We start from the raw sequence: 18,788 nt of genomic DNA, 5'->3' as shown, positions 1-18,788 counted from the left end.
GATTTTTTTGTTTTTAGAATCTCTTTCAACATGGTTTTATAATGAGTGTCAGCTTGGAACTACTCACTCAGATCCTTGCAGAAGTCGGAATCTCTTCTTCCCTGGAAAAAGAGATCTTGACAAGAATTGACAGTTCAACTACTCCCCAAGCAATAAACGAAGATTCAACATATGAAGAATCCTGCATATCTAATGGCGAACAATCATTCGAATAGGAGATCGAGGAAGAAGAACAGCAGATCGAAGTAGAAGAACGGGAGTTACAACATGATTTAAGTGAGAGAAATTGTGCTTATCAAAGATTTATCGAACAATGGTTCCAGATAAGTATTAGATTAGATTCGTCTTTTTATTTTTTATTTTTTTTAGTTGATTTGCAGTTACAACAACTAGATTCATTCACTTTCGAATATTTTCATCCATCATGTAAAAAATCGCTACTGGATATATTGTTGTTACTACTACGTGAGTGGCTTCATTGGAAGTTTAACTACACATAACTAATTGTTTTTTCTAATTAGTATAGAGTAGGTAGGCTTTCATTTGTAGTTTTTGCTTTCATTTTCAGTTTTGCTTAGAATAAGTATGCTCTCCTCCACCCTTAGTGCGATTGCGAGGATCAGAAAATAGGGATGATTTAGACTAATTTCAAGAATAAATAAATGTTTTGCAATATGCTTGATCAAAATATCTTTCAATATGCAAATCATTGTGTCCATTTGTTAAAAAAAATTAAGTCTAGAGAAAGTTTAGTTTCTTTCTAAATTTTAGTTTTTCATTGATTAAAAGAAGAAATATATATTTAAAACAAAAAAAAAGAAAAAACTAACCATTTTTGCTTTTAAAGATAGGGTTAATTTCATTTTTTAGACAAGACCCCTTGGATGTTTCGTATGGCAACAGACAAGACCATATTCGCTACACCAGAAACACAAATAGGATTCCATCCTCATGCAGGAGCCTCATATTTTCTGTCACACTTGCCTGGCCATCTAGGGGAGTACTTGGCTCTAACAAGGGCACATTTGAATGGAGCAGAAATGCTTGTTGCTGGCCTTGCAACACACTTTTAGTTAGTGCTAGGATTGGTTGGATTGAAGAGCGACTAGGGACGCTGATTACAGATGACCCCTCAGTGGTTGAAACAACATTGAATCAGTATTCTGATGTTGTTTATCCAGATACAGAAAGTGCTCTTCGAAGAATGGATACTATTGATCGGTGTTTCTCTAAGGAGACTGTTGAGGAGATTTTATGTACTCTGGAAACAAAAGCAGCTGGTCAAAATAATGAATGGTACACAAATACTATTGGGAAACTGAAGGGAGCCTCTCCACTAGGTTTGAAATTCACCTTGAAATCAATTCGTGAGGGCAGGTTTCAGAATCTCAATGAATGCTTGGTTCGCGAGTATAGAACAACTTGTCATGCACTTTCAAGAAAAATATCTGGTGATTTCTTTGAGGGTGTTAGAGCACGCTTGATAGATAAGGATTTTTCTCCGAAGTGGGATCCACCGTGCCTTGAGCAAGTGTCTAGAGAAGCTGTGAACCATTATTTTTTCTCTGTTGGTTGAGGATTGGCAGGATCTAGAGCTACCAATTAAACAGCGTGAAGCTTGTGTTTAATACATTCATTGTGCATGTGATTATTTGGACCCCCACTTGAAGATGCGCTTAATTTTTAAGGATTCTGCACAGATGTCTCGAAGAATATCCTCTGTTGGTGGGCTTTGCTCGAAACATCAATAACGGAAACGTCTTGTTCGTTTTATAGTTGGACCAGACAATGTTACGCCGATAGAAAGGTCCAATCTTGCAGAGAAGTAAGTGAGCTTATTGTAGCAAATCGATGTGAATCATACTTTGCCCAACTTCCATTCTGCCTACTCTTTGCCAAGCCACCCAGACAATCTGCGCAGGACAGTTACACAACTGGTCGCTCTTGGTCATCTTTTTTAATTAGGGTTAGTTTTTTTATTATTTTCATTATGAGTTTTGTTTTTAATAAATAAATATAAAAAAATCGACATAAATAATAAATTAAAAACTTTTGTTTTTTTAATTTGTTATTTATTAATAATAAAAAAAAACATATAAAAATAAAAAATAAAATAAAATTGCCCTCATTCATTCATATTACTTGTTCCCTAAGAAATACAAAAGCCTTTTCAAATGTTTTAAATCAATTTTCCTGCAAACCAATAAAAACATTCTGAAAAAGTATTGCACAATCAATGAGTACATTGCATGGGGACATGCCATATTTCTAGTTGGGGGGAAATAAAAGTATGTTGGAATTTATCATTTATTTTTGTGGGCAAGAGTTAGGATGTATATACTAACAAGTGAAATGAGATTGGTGTTATGTGTAGGTTAATGAGAAGCTTATGCAGGAAGCTCAACATTACGATGCAACACCCTTTTTCATCCACAATTAGTGTAACTTTGAAAAATAATTAAAAAAATGGACATTTCATAAATTCTTGAAAATGAGCTAATTTGTTTTTGAGTCACTTCATATAGGAAAGATCGATGGATATGGCACATAAAGGTGACAATTTTTATGCAGAAATGGTGCTAAGTTTTTCAGAGTGAAAACAATCTAATGCAAAAGTGATTTTTCGAAATCACAATGAAACATGCATCATTGGACGCTTGAAGGAACTAATTCTTCACTGCACATATCATGACATTTTCCACTACACAAAAATCCTTTTGCGTCATGACTACTCATGCCTAGACCATCCTTATGTTGCAGCAATCTTCCATTACCTTATCTTTCACGACTTCATGCACGCCTATTTTTCTGAATCGCATACATCCCTTTATCCTTTTCAGTTTATTTTTTCCTTCTAGTTTGCCTTCTGAATAAAACCCATTCCCTTTCCATGATTACATTGCCTTGATTTCCTAGCCATGCTGATCCACACTGCTTGTCTGTGAGTTCTTTCCATCTATAGTCCTACCACATCATTTTGTACAAACTCGCGTTGACTGATGTGGGATTCCTTAAGGCCCACCTTTCAACAAGTCTTACCCCATCGACATCAGCACCTTATCTGGGAAATAGACTAGAGTTCCTTTTGAGTACCTAGAGGCTTGCATGCCTTAATGGCAAGTTCTCTCGCTGATGATCATGGCAATACATCAATGTCCCTTGATCTTTAGATCTTGCAAGTGGCTCGACCTCAACACATCCATTCGCACTTCGCAAGATGTACTCGGGTACCTTGGCACTCATTGACATCAATGGTGAGTTGCCTTGCATTGGTTAATGACATCCATCAATGGCTGGTAATCCAATGATTTCTATTCATGCTCGACATCGACATATTCATTCGCATGTTTAGAATTGTACCATCGGGTTTGTAGCAGGTGAAGACTATACACTTTTTCACGACTCCCTCAGCAGTTACAACAGCATGCATTCTGATCTATGAGAGTACCACAGTTCCTCTTTTAGCGTTTATCTTTTCCATGATTCAACATCAGCAGTTCAGATTCCTTCATTTCCCAGGATCCAGTTACAACAACATCAGTCACATTTTCCTGATCCAGCAGCAGCAATAGCTACATTCCTATTGCATAGTTCATCATTATTGGGTAAGTATAGGTATGTTGTTTTCTAATCTTTAATCATGCAATTCCTTATATGCTAACTTGAATATTTTGGAAAATTCCCTCACCATGCTACATTTCCTTTCATGAGCCATGTCAAGTTGCATGAGGACATGCAACCAATTCAATTGAGGGGGGGAGAACTATGTTCACTACATATTCACTTCCATGATTCCATTTCTCCACCACACTACATATTCACTTCCATGATTCCATTTCTTCACCACACTACATATTCACTTCCATGATTCCATTTCTTCACCACTATCACTCCATTTTTTTTCTCATTTACCATTCACCAACATTTATTTTCCAATGATACTTTGTTGCACTCTGCTTCATACGCAATATTGGCATGCTTCATTAATATTACAAAAGGGCTTTCTTATGCACATTATGATTTCCAGTGAGTGTTTACATTATTATTGAAGAAAAGAGAACAGAAAACGAAATGAATGTTGTTAACACAAGAACCAACATTCTTTGTATTCATGGTTGTCACACAAGAACCAACCATAAGAAAATGTAAGTTGTTACTCATGTCTTTCACATATCCTGGAAACATTCATTATTAAAAGACATCATCATGTAAAGCCAAAGTTCAAAATGCCAAATGTTCTTAAAGAGACCCATGCATGGTTGCATGAGGACATGCAACAAGTTCAGTTGGGGAGGATGTTGGGACTCAGAAATGTCATATTTTCATCCACCTTTTTCTTCACTATTCCTTACATTTCATCATCCCATTAACCTTTTATCATATCATTTTCATACATACATTTGGGTTTCACCTTCTTATTTTCCATTTTATTCATTTTTGTATTACAAGTGAATTTATGATTAAATATTAGAAAATATACATATTTTTATATATATCTCAAGAATATGTGAGTTTTGTGATGTGTAGGAAATATGTGAAGAATTAATATCTCCTCCACCATATTAAGGACATAACTATGCAAGCCTATTCTTAAGGAGAAAATCATGGAGGATTTGGTTGGCATATCTTATCCAATTCCTAAGGAGAAAATCATGGAGGATTTGGTTGGCATATCTTATCCAAGATATGTGAGAGATTTATGGGGGATTCAAAGGGATCATATTTTGTAATAATGGGAAAGTAGTTAAAAATGCTTGAGATATTTGTGGGATCATATCTTGTAATAATGGGAAATTAGTTGAGAGTTCTTGAGAGAATATTGGATATGTAATTATGAGAAGGTTATCTTCCGCATGTATATAAGAGAGTGCTCTCTCTTCATTTTAATAAGGAAGAATGGATATTGAATAACAGAGAATGGAGATTAACTTTAATTCATATTCTTTTATTGTTATGCTTTCATGATTTGTAATTTGGTTCTTGTAATATAATTTAAGATATTTTTATTGTTGTGAGCTCACATATGTTGTTTGTCATTCAATTCTTCACATGTTGTATTGCTTTTCCTTTATGCAATTTCCTGCTTTCCTAGTTAGTGTTTCAATGCTTTTCTAGATTAATTTGATTTCAGTAATTTATATTAGATTAGATTAGTTCCACTGCAGTCCTGCATATATAGTGCATGTGTCTCATAAGTCTATGAACCTCGGATTGACAAATTAAATAGTTGGGCAAGTACTACAACAGACTTAAAGGAACATATTTTCACCCAACAGTGGGTGCAATTGGGGGAAGAATCATGGAATATTAATGTTGTGATATTGGAAACAATAAAGGAATTGAAGAATGAAATGGCTAAATTAAGGGCCAATAGTGAGAGGCTAATTCAATAATAAGAGAAAATCATGAAAAGTATTTCAAATAGACAGAACCATCGACGCCTTGCTCCGAGCTCAAACCATGAGAACATACATGGACAAGGAGGTGATAATTCAGAGTTAGAAGGAGACAAAGGGAACTGAGAAGAAGAATCAAATAATGTGTCAAATCATAAGGGGCCTAAGAAGCAAAATATTGAATTAGAAGGAGAGTTTAAGAAAATTAAACCTACGATGTTTGATGGAGAACAAGAGGAGGCTTCTGAGGCTTGGCTCATTAACATGAACAAGAACTTTCAAATTTAAGAGTATGATCATAATACGAAATTTTTCTTGGAAATTTATCAATTGTAAGGCACGACCACCTTATGGTGGGAAGAAGTAAAAATAGTATGGGGAATTGACAAACATGAGGTGACTTGGGAAAATTTTAAGAAACACTTTAATGAAAAATACCTAACTGAACAATTTTATGATGAGAAAAAAAAAAACGAATTTCACAATCTTTGGTTGGGGAAGCTTTCTATGGATGAATTTATAGCGAAATTTACAGGCTTTCTATGGTATGTTCCTTACATTCGTGAAGAAGAAAAAAAATTCCAATGGTTTATCAGTAGTTTACCTCTATACATGAAGGAATGATTGGAATTTGACAACACAAAAACTACGAACGAAGTTATTAGGAAATCACGAATATTTTACCAGCAAATGAAGCAGAAAGGGGGGGGGGGGGGGTAAATGGTGGCTTGAGAAGAAAGGGCTTAAAAATTCATAGAGTATGAAAGGTGGGAAGTATATGAATTTCAATGGTTCTTAGAAAATCAATAGAAAAAACGTACTAGAAAGATTCAACAAAAGTCTAGGTGGCAAACTGAGTTAAAGTCCACTGACCAAACTAATAAATTTGAGCTGGAACCTGTAGCGAGACCTCCCTTGCAATGTTGGGGATGTGGGGCAAAACTTTGTCTCAAGAATTTCCCTTACCGAAAATGGACAATAGAGGTTCAAGAAGCATCCACAGTAGGGGAAGTTGCAAGGAGCCTGCCTAGAATCAATGTTGTACTTGATGATCACTAGGTTGAGTACCAACTGACCATTGTAGAGTTTGAAGGTAAAATTTTCAGTCAAGATGTGTTCATTTTAATTGATCTCGGGGATAACTTAAGCTATATAATTCCTAAGATAGTAGAAAAATGCCACTTGAAAACCATCAAATTTAAAAATATGTGGCTAGTACAACTAGGTACAGGGGTAAAAAAAGGGTGTTGGCTAAGGTTGATAGTTGTCTTGTGGAATTGGCAGGACAACCAATATTAGAAAACTTGAATGTTTTACCTGTGGGATCATATGGTATGTGTCTTGGTAGGGACTAGTTGGAAAAACATTGGTCCCTCATAAACTATAAAGACAAAACAATTAGTTACTCGACCAATGAGGGAATGAGGCAAGAAATTCAAGGAGTGAAAATACCTCTAAAACTATGACTCGTCACAACTTCTCAGTTGGTGAATTATATTAGGAAGGGGTTTCAAATTTATGTAGTACAAGTGGGTTATACAAACTCTAAGGAAAAGAATACCACCTTAGAGAACTTTCCTATAGTGCAAGATTTTTCTCATGTTTTCCTATAAAACATTCTGGATTGCCTCCTAAAACGGACATAGACTTTACTATTGAACTCATTCTTGAAGCCTCTCCTGTATCTAAAGCACCCTAACATATGAGTATTCCCAAGCTGACTGAACTTAAAATGCAGTTACAAGGGTTACTTGACAAAAAAATACATGCTCCCAAGCATGTCAAATTGGGGAGCTCCAATACTATTTCTAAGGAAAAAAGATGGTACCTTGTGATTCTGTATCAACTACAGGAAATTAAATAAATTAAAAGTCAAAAAATAAATACCCTTTACCTCGTATTAACTATTTATTTGACAAAGTGAAGGCGCATACATTATTTTCTAAAATTGCATGCATTCTAGGTATCGTTAGATAAGAATTAAGAAAGAAGATATATATAAAACAACCTTCAGAACTCACTATGGGCATTATGGATTTTTAGTTTTTCACTTTCGATTAAGTAATTCCCCTACATCATTTATGTGTCTCATGAATAATTTATTTCATCAATACATGGATAAATTTGTATTGATATTTATAGATGACATACTTATTTATTCGTGAAACATAGAGGAACATAAGAGGCATTTGAAAATCATTTTGCAGAACCTAAGGGAGCATTAGTTGTATTTAAAGTACAGTGAGTGTGAATTTTAGAAAGAGAAAATTCAGTATTTAGGACATGTTATTACTAAATATGACATTATTGTGGACCCTGAAAATATAAAAACCATACTAGAATGACCCATCCCTAAGAGTGTAGTTGATATAATATCTTTAATGGAACTTGTAGGGTATTATAGGCAGTTTATTGAATGTTTCTTAAAAGTATCTTATCTAATTACCACTTTTCAAAAAAAGGGAAGAACTTTCAAATGGAGGGGGGAGTGCCAAGATAGTTTTGATCGACTCAACCATTTACTTACTACTGCTCCTATTTTAACAATTGCTAACTCGGATAAGGAATTTATAGTTTGCACTGATGCTTGTAAGGAAGGTCTAGGGGGAGTCTTACTACAGGAAGGAAGGGTGGTAGCTTACTAATATTTCAAGTTGAAAGAACATGAAAAGAAGTATAGAACTTACGACTTGGAGTTAATTTCAATGATCCACAATTTATAAATGTGGTGACATTATTGGCTTGGGAAACGATCCATAATAATGGAATACCACATCAATTTAACTCAATATTTCAAACAACCAACTTTAAATGCTCGAAAAGCACATTGGACCCACTTCCTAAGCAAGTTTTAATATTAAATTAAACATTTGAAGGGAAAGGAGAATCGAGTTGCAAATGCTTTAAGTAGAAAGCTAAATTTTGTTTATGATATCTCCTTCAGTGAAATAGAAATTTCTTTCAAGGAACAAATTAAAGAGGATGATCGAAGAGATTCTAAATATCGATTTTTGTGGCAACAAGCCCTAAAGTCAGATAATTGGGTATGAAAAAGAGGTGGTTGATTATCTAACCAGGTGCTTCGAATGTCAACAAGTAAAAACTAAACACTAGCATCCAGCCAGAGTACTCCACCCACTACCCATTCTAGAATAGAAGTGGGAGATCATTACGTTGGATTTTATTACTGGCCTACCTAATACCATGAAAAAAAATGACTCCATAATGGTGGTAGTAGATAAACTAAGTAAGTCTGCTAATTTCATTATGGTGAAATCTACCTTCAAGATAATCGATATTGCTAATATATTTATGAAATAAATTTTAAGGTTGCATGGGATACCAAAGGTGGTAATTTCTTATAGAGATGTTATATTCACTTCTACATTTTGGGAGGCCTTGTTTGAGGGGCTAAGTACTCAAGTACAGTTCAATGTTGCAAACCACTCTCAAACTGATGGGAAGACTGAACAGGTGAATCAAGTGATTGAGGATATGCTGAGAATATATGTAATTCTGTAACACCTGCCTCCCGCATCTACCTAAGAAATAGGCCAACCATGGTAAACATCTAACGAGAGGATACTATCATTGGATTCAACCTCCTATGTGACCTTCATGAAGTGGAATTGATAGAATATAACATACAAACCTTCCACATCAACTACAAGACTCCCATGAACCATCCCAACCACTCATGTAGCTAGCCCCTGGGTCCCATTGAGGTTTTCGACCACTTGACCTCTGGACGCTCCCATACTATGGGCCTGACAGCGTCAAGGAGGCTCTAGATTCTCTCATGACAAGGCATGTCAGTGTCTAGGGACTATTTTTCTTAGTGTTGTGCCAGCGTCCACAAGATTTCATCCACTTTTTAGGCTTAGAGCCTAGGTCACTGCCGAGAATTGAATGACACCTTCATAACAGAAATATAACAAGGAAACAATGATGCAAATGAAAATACTTGAACAAGCCCTGAACTGGACCCATACTAGCCATGACATGCATTTCATCAAGCATATCACGAATATTTAATCTACATGTGTACACAACAAATTTAAGCATAAGGATCTCATACTTATCTGAGAACCACTAAGGAACATTGTACCCTTATAGCATTTGCTACATTATCATTTATTAGGTCATAGATACATTGTTCATTCATTTACAAGTAAAAACGTGATGAGAGCCATACATAGCCACTGTCATAAAACATATACATAACGAACATAATAGTAACATAACTACCAAGGAAATCATAGCCATATAATCCACATATAAACTAGTATAATACTCATAGAATTACAAGGATAAATAACCTCATATTGATGATGAAAAATCCAAACCTGGGATGTGAGTACCACATTCCACCTGACCATAGAATGGCTGAGAAAAATATCTCTTCATCCATTCACCCCCTGTAAGGCCAACTGCAACCAGGAGTTGTATTAAACCGAGGAATTCAAGTATATTTAATAAAATAAACCTCCACCTCTATGGGAAGGGAAAAAGAGTACCTTTCGAATGTCCACAACCCATAAGAGGCTCTCTAGAAAACCCTATCATGGTGGGAAGACAAACCCCTGTTGCAAAAAAACTATTCCATTAATCTGCGAGATTTACAAGAAATATATTCAACCAAGATCACGAAACGGGGAACAGGGCTTACCTATGCATAAATTCTGGCATGGAGATGTCATGAAAGGGCTTGAATAGCTAAGTGAGTCATGTCTATCGTTATAACCTCCTTTGAACAGTTGACATTCTCCTTTGTAAAAACAAATTAACCTCACCAATGTGGAGAGAAAACCCTCACTGCGAAAATATCGAATGAGTCTTGGGATGAGTAGGTCGGGCAGGTAGTTACCCATAAAAAGCATAAGTTTCAATTCTCACCGTTGATCTCTCATTTTGAGCAGAGAGTTGTAGATCTATTCTCAGATCTCAAGACCTAGCATGCCAAGTGTAGAGTGTAGATTTCTCACCAGAACATTCCAGATCTTGACTTGAGTTATGAGGAAACCTTATAGGTGTTAGTCATTGTTAAATGTTAGTTGTAGCTTTAATTATAGAACCATGTCAAATTTCATGCTTGATAGTGTAATAACTATTGATGGAGTGGTAGTGATAACATTAATTATCGCTGATGGAATATACCAATATACCAATATGTTATTAATGAACATAATAACAAACTTATCTAAATAAAGAGGCAACACACTATTCATCAAGCACATAAATGTAGATGGATCATTATTCAAACCGAATGGAACTACAACAAACTCATAATCCCCATACCTGGTCTAGCAAGATGTCTTCTAAATGTCCTCTTCCCTGATGCGTACCTAATGGTATCCTAATCGAAAGTCAATCTTTGAGAACGCTGCTACTCCCTTCAGCTAATCGAACAAGTCATCAATCCTTGGTAACATATACCTGTTCTTGATAGTCACTTTTTTCAACTACCTATAGTCAATGCACAATCCGAGAGTACCATTTTTATACTTTGTAAACAACACAAGTGCCTCAGATTGAGTATGATGAGCCTTGGTCACTTGAGGAAGTTATTGGGAAATTGAAACATTGTTATGAACAGTCAAAGCATAAGAATGAATCTTAGCAAGCATGGAAAGGAAAAGGCAAAGGTAAAGATAAATGGTAGCTGAAAATAACAATGCCTTAAAATACATTTGAGAAAGAAAATGTGGCACCATAAAATAGTTTCAATGCGGCTAGATAGGGAGAGGGATCACAGCAGCAGTATAGAGGTGACGGTACTAGTTAGTTGGAGTGTTGTAAATGTGATAAGGAGCATATTAAGAGAGATTTTCCACATAATCAGGGTGGTAGGCCTCATATATAAAGTGTGCAGGAGGCAGAGACTGTTGGGGATGTTGGTCAAAGAGTTCCTCGTATTTATGCAACATTGGATAACAAATAGGCACACCATCAGACATCTATCATGGAGATGGATAGTAAGCTTTGTGATCAAGTTATTTCTGTTTTGATTGACCCTGGATCTAATTATAGTTATGTTAGTCTTAACTTTGTGGGTAAGTGTTTTTTAAGTAAGGAATTGCATGCAGAAATTGGTAAGAAAAGTTGGCTACAAGTACAAAGAAGCGAGTTCATCATTGGGTAAGAGCTTGTACATATGCCTACCGCAACACATTTTAATGTATTACTATTGGGATCGTAGATTATGTTGTTGGGCATGGATTGGTTGTACCTCCATAGAACCAAGGTAGATTGTTATGACAAAGAAATTGAGTGTGTGGATGACAATGGGGAACCAAGAGTCTTGCAGGGAAAGAAGAAAGCCATATCAGTTAGGATGGTGATAGCTATGTAGGAAAAACATAGTCATTGGAAAGGGTGTGTGTTATTCGTAGTACACATTTCTAGTGACAAGGGAAAAGAAGTTGAGGATGTAGATGTTTTGAGCAGGTACCTAGTACTACAACAATTTTAGGATGTGTTTCCTGAGGATATCTTAGAGTTTCCACCTCACAGGGAAGTATACTTTTCTATTGAGTTAGTGTCATGGGAATCTCTTGCATCAAAAGCACCTTACAAGATGAGAACACCTGAGTTTGTAGTGTTGAAGTTGTAGTTGAAGGAAATGTTGGACAATGGATACATTAGGCAAGGTGTATCACCATGGGGTGCACCAGTATCATTTGTGAAGAAGAAAGATGGTACTCCCATATTATGCATTGACTACAGGTAGTTGAACAAAGTGACCATCAAGAATAGTTATCTGTTACCAAGGATTCATGACTTGTTTTATCAGTTGTAGGGAGTAGCAGTGTTCTTTAAGATTGATTTGAGCTCATAATACCATCATGTACACATCAAAGAGGAGGACATTTACAAGACAACTTTCCAGACCAGGTATGGGCATTATGAGTTTGTTGTAGCTCCATTTGGTTTAACTAATGCCCCATCTACATTTATGTGCTTGATGCATAATGTATTGTGTCCATATTTGGATAAGTTTGTTAATGTGTTCATTGATGTCATATTGGTATATTCTAAAAATGAGGAAGAGCACGCTGAGCATTTAGCAGCAGTGTTTAGGTTGTTGAGGGAGCATCAGTTGTATGCTAAGCTCAACAAGTGTTGTTTCTTTCAGACTGAGGTACATTAAATGGGACATGTTGTCTCCAACGAGGGAATTGCAATAGATCCATAAAAGAAAAGGGCCATCAAGGAGTGGGTAGCTCCTAGAAATGTGGATGAGGTGAGATATTTCATGGGGTTGTCATTCTATTACAAGAGGTTCATCAAGAACTTCTCACAGATTACTTATCCTATTACATCACTACAGAGAAAAGGTAAGAATTTTGACTAGACCAAGGAGTGTGAGGTCAGTTTTGAGTGTCTTAGATAGTCGTTGAGACATGCTGAAGTGTTAAAGATTGCAGATCTGGACAAGGAGTTTGTAGTATGTACAAATGCTTGCAAGAGAGGAATTGTAGGAGTCCTTATGCAAGAAGGAAAGGTGGTATGCTATGAGTCACGAAAACTAAATGAGCATGAGCAGAACTACTCGACACATGATCTTGAGTTAGCAATAATCATACATGCGTTGAATATGTGGAGGCACTATCTGCATGGTAGGAGGTTTTTACTAATGAGTGATCACATTAGGTTGAGGTACTTTCTTGACCAACCAAATTTGAATGCCATACAAGCGAGGTGGTTGGCCACAATTAGTGAGTTTCACTTCAAGATTAGGTACACCAAAGGAAAGGAGAACTGGGTGGAAGATGCTCTTAGTAGGTGGATAGATGCAAATCATTTAGTATCTATGAGCCCCTATGGGACATACTTGATAGGATCTTGCAAGCAGGACAACAGGATGTCAGGTACATGGAGATTATGCACAGGTTGCAGTAGAGTGTAGGTACATGCACAAGTATAGGTAGTGGTACAAGTATAGGTACAGGTGCATGTGCACAGGAGGTGGACTATTCTCTTACAACAAAGGGATTGGTTAGATTCAAAAACAATTTATATATGTGCCAGACAGTAGTGAGCCCAAGAGGATGATCTTAAAGGAGTTTCATGTGAAACATTATTCAAGTCACCCAGGTTATCAGAAGACATTGACCGAACTAAATAAATTTTATTATTAGCCAAACCTTAAAAAGGATGTCACTGAGTTTGTGGCTAGGTGTTTCGATTGTCAGCTTGTGACGGTAGAGTGTAAGCATCCATGTGGACTGCTACATCCGATTGCAATTCCAAAGTGGAAATGGAAGGTCATTTCCATGGACTTCATCACTGGTTTGTCGAGGACAGCGAGACGACATCATTCCATCATGGTCATTGTGGACAGGTTGACAAAAGGTTGCAGACCCCATTCCAGTGAAGTCTACATTCGCAGCTAGCAATGTAGCAATTGAATTAAATGATAGACTTGGTCTTTGAACTTAATAGTAGTTACAAACATGTTTTCTAAATAATGAATCTAGTTCATTTTGAACATTTTATCTAACATTTTATTTTTGAAGATTTTCATCTACCATTTGGTTTCTAAAAAGGAACATTTATGAAAATAATTATTAAATTTAAGAATTGAATTTTAATCTCTCATATATATATATATATATATATATATATATATTCATTCATTCTAAATAATAAATTTCATTATCCTAAGCTCTTCATCTAGTGCCCTATTTTCAATAGAAAAAACATCTATCAACATAAATATAACATAACACTTTGCATCTAACAATATAAGTAAATAGAAAATAATTTACATCTTGTCTTTGTTTATGCGAAAGAGGATGAATGATAAACCAATTAATCTATTTTGTGAAAATTTCCCCATGGATGGTGCCTATCAAATTCACGTCAGGACAATAATGAATGAGTTCAAGTCTAATGAGGGGATGTAGGCTTCCACCACTTGACAACCTACATGGCCATCTTGCCACCATGAGAATCCACACATGTATAATACACTTTCATCCACACTTTATGTGAGCATGCGGACACTCAAGTAGGTATATCAGTGTCACAGATCATACATTTTCCAGTTCAAAGAAAAATTTATGGTTGCAAAAGGGTAGGGACAACACTATAATAATGTCAAGTGGGAGAAAGGAAACTACACAAATTATTGAAATCCATAATTGGTCATAAAATGTGGGAACAATTCCCAGGTGTAGTTTTTAGCTATCATGATAAGCATCCAAGAAACATGCAATCTCATACCTTAACGCTCACAGTTCATCTTAGTGTTTTGAATTTCTCTTTGTTCATTCAATCCTTTCCTTTATGTGGAGCTTTATGTTAGAAACTAGGACAATCCTAAGAGGGTCAGTGAATCAGTATTGTGATAATTTTAAAACTTTCTTTTATAACTAAAGAATACTAAAACACCAATTAACACTTAAACAACCATTCGTATATGCACCACAAGGATCAATACTAGAAGAACATGTTAAACACATATATTCTTCAATCCTTTCTTCAATTATTTTCATAAAGGCAAGCTTCAACTTGCTTTTACAAAGTTTTCTAGCTCCAACTAGAAGGATGCTTCTACTCAATTTATTAGTTGCTACTAAAATGAGCTACTACCCCTCATTTATTAGTTGCCACTGAATGAAACTCCAACCCATGTTTGTTTACCACCCACTACTAGAAGGAGCTATGACCCTTGATTTTTAAGCTACCGCTTCCTTGACCTCCTTGATTCATCTTTCATTCCATTTTAAAACTCAAATCATGAAGTGCACTCCCTTTTGATGAAAAAAATAAATCTCTCCTCAATCACAAACCCTAATCACCAAAACAATCACCTTAAACAATCTCTTCTCACTAATCAAATCACCACAGACACCACCACCAACAACAACAAAGATGATATCAACAACATCAACAACTTTATTGATAATTCAATTTTTCTTATAAAGAGTTAGAGTTAATATATTTAGATGTAGAACTTTAGTTAAGTTCAGCTCTTTAACTTGCATGAATTCATACTTTTCACTCATGTTCGAATTTCATTAAGTCTTATTTTTGTGTTCATGATGTATCAATATCTTCCCTTCTTGTTGTAAGATAAGAAGTTCAGTTTAACTATTGATTTTCTCGATTCTGGATTTTTTATAGGATTTAGCAATGACTTTCTAAATTTGGCAAACTGTTAGATTTGGTCGCATTGCCAAAGATGCCACCCAATTTTCCCATTCTGCTGAAACGGTTTCATACTCATTCATGTTTTTATCAAAACGTTTAACACATTACCAGTTATGGTGGACTAGCCCAAAATATGGCACAAAATTCCAAAATCTATTGGCTCATTCATAACATATGCCTACAGGCTTACACCCACTCCCTTTGTCACATATTTTTCAGAAGAAGCCCCGGTCACATTACACCATATAAACAGGGCCTAGAGGGAATTGTTAGAATTTGATTTGATATTCAAGACTCTAGACAATCTCAACCCCTGATCATGAAACCACACATCAGACCATTTCCTCAAGAGTCCTTTAGCCCCCTCGGTTTATCTTCCTAGAAATAAAATAGTGAAAACAGGCACTTGTAAGATCGGTTCGAAGGTGATTAATATAATGAAAACTCAGTAAATATGACTACATAACACTAGAAAAGGGAGAAATGGATAGTATCAAACTTGAAAGGAAGAGTAAAATTGCCACAAAATATCTTGTAAGCCCAATTGCAATAGGTCGTTGTATTAAACCGAGGAAGTCAAGTATATTTATGAAAATAAACCTCCACCTCAGCAGGAAGGGAATAAGAGTACATTTCAAATGTCCACAACCCATAAGAGGTTATCTAGAAAACCATGGCATGGTGGGTAGATGAACCCTTATTACAAGAACAATATTCCATTAAGCCATGAGATTTACAAGAAATTTATTCAACATAGATCATGAAATGGGGAAAAAGGCTTACCTTTGAATAAATTTTGGCATGGAGTTGTCATGACAGGGCTTGAATGATTAAGCAAGCCATGCCTATGGTTAGAACCTCCTTTGAACAGTTGAAATTCTCCCCTGGAAAAAAAATTAACTTCACTGATGTGCAGAGAAAGCCTTCACTGTGAAAATACCGAATGAGTCTTGGGCTAAGCAGGTCGGGCTGGTAGTTACCTATCAAAAACCTAAGTTTCAATTCTCACCGTTGAGCTCTCGTTGTTAGCAAAGCATCATGGATTTGTTCTCAGATCATGAGACCTAGTGTAAAGTGTAGGTCACTCACCAAAACATTCCAGATCTTGAGTTGAGTTGTGAGGAAACCTTATAGGTGTTACAAATTGTTAAATTCTAGTTGTAAATTTAATTATATAACCATGTGGAATTCCATGTTGGACAGTGTAATAACTGCTGATGGAGTGGTAGTGATAATGTTAATAACTGTTGATGGAATTTGTTGACGTTGCTAGACCCGCCAACATTCAGTGGATCTCCCCGAGATGTAAAGTCTCAATTATACCTCACACCATTTGGTGTAGGAGTCCCATTCAGTTTAAAGCCTCGGTTGTTGAATCCTCACATATTTTCCTTGGATCTAACTATCAGAAAGAGAGAGGGTTGCAATGGTGTCTTCGAAAATAAAAAAGGTTTGCCTAGTGAGTGTTTAGTTGTAAATGTGTCAAGGTTCTTCTACTACAGAGAGGGGAGAAAAGTTAGCCTCTAAGTGAGAGGTAGTAGTACCACCCAAGAAGAGACACACATGAACTACAAGGATTTGTCTAACATCCAGCAGAATAATCCACAGAGGATAAGATGGTAGTTACAACTAAAAAATGAAAAAATATTTGCCTAATATCACACCGAATAGTCGTCAAGGATGGGACAACAATAAAAACCATTACAACACATATCAACAAGATAACTACTAAAACAATTGAAATAATTCAACTATATTAGCACATGTGATAGGAAACATGAAATACCAACATTTGTAGAGTAGTCTTACAAACATTCATAACCCATGCATGAAGAATGTGTTAGCATTGAAGGCTTCCATTATTAATTAAAATTTCCAAGAAACATGTTTACAATGTACATCACTAGCTCCAGTAGTGGAGCATTGGAGCTACTCCTTGCTCCTTAAAGAACTAGCTTATCTCTCTAATGCCTTGCGGAGGAGCCAAGGTGAAATGTCCTTTTCTCATACAATGAGGGAGTATATATAACCATGGTTGACTCTTTGACTACTCTCATGAATGTTTGACTTCCTATGAATTTTCAACTTACATGAATCTTTACATTCCATGTGTGTCCTTTGGACTGCCACTTTACAATACATTTTGAATACAATATACATGATCCACAATAGTGATGTTGCATATGACCACTCATGGCATGACACTACTGACATGGACTACTTGATGATGTGGCAATGTGAAGCTACTGTTGCTACTAAGTGCTGGATGTCTTCTTGAATATGATTTCTTTTCACCTTCGCATGGCTTGGTGATGAGGAATCTTCAATGATCTCAAGTCTTGAATAGTGGTTGCAACCAGTGTCCCTTCACTTTCTCTTGATCGAGCAACTTGTAATTTCAACTGTAAGAGATTCTTTGAGCATGCTTCCCTCCTTCTTCTCCTTCTCCATCATCTTACCATGACATGATAGGGTACCTGTTTCTACAATTCACTCATGAAGAGATGACATTCTGAAAACCCCCTAGTTTAAGATGATGTATTATGATCCACCAAATGAGCTCGGAACAAGTGATAGGATGGGAAAAGGGACTCAGTGATTGCGTAGTTGTGAAATTTAGGCAGGAAAGGGGAAGCATTGAGCCTTAAAATTGTGTAGTGCATAGTTCAAGCTGGGTTAAGGCCCAAGACTACGTATTTTCCAGAGCCAGTGGGACAGGCTAAAGGAATGGGCACTAGGATAGCTCACTACACAGTTTTGGGAGTCGAGGAAGGCTAGGCTACTACATATTTTAAGGGCTTAGGGGATGAGATTGAGGCTTGAGGTTGCAAAGTGTGTAGTTTAAGCCAGGCTGAGGACATGATTACGTAATTCTAAAGATCAAGGCCAGGGCTTGGGCATAGAAACTGCGTAGTACAATAGTCCTGGGAGGCACAAACTGCAAATTACAGAGTGTCAAGTAGAAAGGTCATAGATAAAGGACTGATACTATGTAGTGCTCAGATCAAGAAAGGCTAAGTGAATCTAGGTTTCTCAGTCGGGAAGTTATTCCGAAAATGGCTAAGTGTGGGATCGGTGAGATCGTTGTGAACAGTGATGAACTTTGACTATGATCACACACTTAGAATATTTGGATGACACAATCTCATAGATTATATAAACACATGATCAAATAATTTCCCTCCGTTTGACAAATTTACAATAAGTTACGACAAGTGCGACACTTAAGATAGA

At 36.2% G+C, this 18,788-nt stretch overlaps 1 pseudogene; it reads left to right on the top strand.

Moving 5' to 3' along the window:
- Positions 1 to 883: 883 nt before the first annotated feature.
- LOC149190225 (small ribosomal subunit protein mS47-like) lies at positions 884 to 1,769 on the top strand (annotated as a pseudogene).
- Positions 1,770 to 18,788: the final 17,019 nt, after the last annotated feature.

The sequence above is a fragment of the Pinus tabuliformis genome, chromosome 3_1, assembly GCF_031772625.1.
Source record: "Pinus tabuliformis cultivar Carrire ecotype Pingquan chromosome 3_1, CPIR1, whole genome shotgun sequence".
In the NCBI taxonomy this organism is placed as follows: Eukaryota; Viridiplantae; Streptophyta; class Pinopsida; order Pinales; family Pinaceae; genus Pinus; species Pinus tabuliformis.
Note: the sequence above shows the minus strand (reverse complement) of the source record. Positions and strands in the feature narration are given on the sequence as shown.